The following is a 3,281-nucleotide window of genomic DNA, read 5'->3' on the forward strand; positions in this document are numbered from 1 at the left end:
GAAGATTGACTTTCACTTGCCTAAACATTTCCATGATTTCATTGGTTTTTGTCTTTTGCTTGTCTTTTGAAATGGATCCTTTTAAGGCATCCGGAAATGGAGTTTTTGGCTCAAAACTCTTCTCAAAAATTTTTTTTGAAGTCTTTTTAACATAAGAAGTTTTTAAATCACTTTGTTTCAAATCATTTTTCAACAAAATCTGTTCAAACTCATTTTTCGGCAAATCTTTCTTCAAATCATTTTCAAAATCATTCTTCAAATCACATTTTGAAGTTTTCTCATTCACAAGATCATGTATATGCAATGAAGGAGGAATGGGATGTGAAACGGGATGGGTGATAACTTGAGGTTACACCGGTTCACTCTTTTCATTGGACATTTCAACTTGATTATCCACAATCCTACCACTCCGCAAGGTAGTTACCGCATTAACATGCTCAATGGTGTGGCCTTCCGATGAGGAATGGGTTTCCATAACACATTATTGCTTAGGTAGGGCATTCATAGGCATCTTTCCCTTCTCTCTAGCATTAAGAGTGCTTGCTATTTGCCCTACTTGGGTTTCTAGCTTTGCAATAGATTGAGAGTGGGAATGAAACAATTGTGTGTTTGCCTCAAGAGTGCCCAAAGCATTCAAAACTTTTTCTTCAAAGGCGGGACTTCTAGCATTTCCTTGGGAATAAGATTGGTTGGGAAAATGAGAGTTAGCAAATTGATTCCCTTGTGATTGATAAGGTTTATAACCTTAGGATCCTTGGTTTTGAAGTGGAGGTGGAATGTACTTCCCTTGAAAACCGCCTTGGGAAGGGTTTGAGCCCTTACCTTGGTTTTTCCAAGAAAAATTCGGATAATTTCTCCAACTTGGATTATAATGAGTACCATAAGGATTGTTCCCTTAGTTTACAAAAGCTGCATTGACTTGTTCATTAGGTTCATTTTGCACTTGTCTGTGAGGACAATGAGAAGTAGAATGAAGAACACTAGAACAAATCATACATGTTTCATTTGATACACGATGAGAATGGTTAGAGAAGGAAGATACTTGGTTCGCCGAGTTTTGGTTAATTAAAAATTGATCAAACCTTTGAGATAAAGACTTTATTTCGGCGACTATTTCATTTGAATGGTCAACTTAATGTAAGCCAACACTCTTCCTACCTTGTGAATTTCTACCATTCTTGGATGATAATGTTCTATGTAAAGAATTTTCACTCATGCTCTCATAAAGACACCACACGTCATCCTCATGCCTATCAATGTATGAGCCACCCATGGAAGCATCAACCATGCCTTTGTAATTGTCCAATAAGCTCTCAAAGAAATATTAAACTAATTGCCATTTGGGCATGTCATGATGTGGACACTTCCTAAGCAATTCATTAAAGCATTCCCATGCCTCATGAAACGTTTCTCCATCCCCATGTGAAAATTCTCGAATTGAGGTTCTCATGGCATTGGTCTTAGAAATCGGATAGTACTTCTTTAAGAACTCTTGTTGCATTTCTGCCCAAGAAGTGATTGAAAAAGGCCTAAGATTGTTAAACCAATAGTTTGCCTTGTCTTTTAAGGTGAATGGAAAAATTTTGAGTCTTAAGACCTCTTCCGGCATGTCCGTATATTTTACGGTGGAACATACTTCTAGAAACTCATCCAAATGCTTGTAAGGTTCTTTACTTGGAAGTCCATGATAGTTAGGAAGTATTTAAATGGTTTGTAACCTAATTTCAAAGTGATGTGCTCTAAATGGTGGCAATTGAATGCATGTGGGTGCATTGTATTCGTTAGGCACATAATGATCTCTTAAAGCAAGTGGAGGATTAGCAATTTGAGGTGCAATATGGGCACCTTGATTTCCTTGAATGATGGGAGGTTGTGGAGCATATATTGGCATTGGCATTCCAATTGGAACTTGGCCTTGCTGTTGTTGTGGTTGGTGAATGAATGGCCTAGGCATGTCTAATGGTGCTTGCATGTTCTCATGATGCACATTTGGATGGAGGATACCTTGTTGGTCTATATGACCAAAGTCCTTTACATGCTCTCCATTATGGCCTTCCATTGATGTAATGGATCGGGTAGAACTAGAACTTCCTCTTCCCTTAGGATTTCAAACTGTGGATTCAAGATGCAAATCAAGAGGGACAAGAGTTGGTCTTAGTGATCTACGACCATGCATGCACAATATAAAAACACATAAACACAAAGAATGAACAATTCAATTCAATTCAATGAATCTTCCTCCACAAACACTTAACCCATACTCCTATACTTTAACAACAATGATGCAAAGAACAATTAAAAATGCCTCCACGCAGGCTCACGATTTATTTAAGAATTTAAAAACAACAAGCCTTCACGCGAGCCGACGATTTAAATAAGGGATTGAGTAAGAAAAAGCTCACAAAGGTCCTATAGCCCCTCAACTCCAAATTTATAGCTTAGCTTAGCAAAATTTTTAAATTTTTAGCATTTTTCCTTGTTTGCTTAGCTCCTTTGCTTGGTGGTTCATTTGCTTGCTTCCTAGCTCAATGCTCCTCGTCAAAGATGAACAAACACAATAAGTAACGAAAAGAAAATTAAAAACAAAATAAAGACACGATCAAAAAAGTACTAATTCCTAATTGATTCCACAAATACAATGTTGTCTAATCCCCGGCAACGGCGCCAAAAACTGATGGTTTGTCACCCCACCACAAGCTTAGAGAGTGTGCATTAAGGCGAGGGCTAAGTTTTACATTTATAAAAGCCACTACTACCTTCACTAAAAATATAGTTAGGGTGAGTAGGGATCGTCCTAAGGGATTGTAGTCGAATTTCGTTGTGGAATCGCTATTAGGGTTAGTAGGTCGAGTGATCAAACAAATGGTTGGTTGGTTGATTAAACTAAAGAGCTGAATGTAATAAAGAGTAAGTAAGAGAGAAAGAGAACTTGGGGTTTAGAGGTCACCACCAAGCAATACTTTTCTACACCCTTAACAAGTGACTAATGAGGGAAATGTGTGTTGTAATATTGATGTGTGTGTGTGTGAGTTGATTCAATTAGCAAGGGTGACCAATTAAGCATAGATTGTCTAATCAACATGTGAAAAACACAGTATATCTAACAATTAAGTATATATTGTCTAAACAGCATGTGAAAGGCACAATATATCTAACAAGTCATTAATCCTTTCATTAAGCTCACAAGCCAAATACACCACAAGGTTAGAGACATATGCTACTTGCATTCAAAAGTATGGAACATCAAACAACAAACATGAATTGTCCTTTCATCTAACAAC

At 37.3% G+C, this 3,281-nt stretch overlaps 1 pseudogene; it reads left to right on the forward strand.

Moving 5' to 3' along the window:
* Nucleotides 1-1,346: 1,346 nt before the first annotated feature.
* On the forward strand, nt 1,347-1,445 carry LOC132297964 (small nucleolar RNA R71; annotated as a pseudogene).
* The last annotated feature ends 1,836 nt before the right edge of the window (nt 1,446-3,281 follow it).

The sequence above is a fragment of the Cornus florida genome, unplaced genomic scaffold, assembly GCF_030987335.1.
Source record: "Cornus florida cultivar Cherokee Brave unplaced genomic scaffold, ASM3098733v1 CherokeeBrave_3.0.0_Hap2_Chr02, whole genome shotgun sequence".
Lineage (NCBI taxonomy): Eukaryota > Viridiplantae > Streptophyta > Magnoliopsida > Cornales > Cornaceae > Cornus > Cornus florida.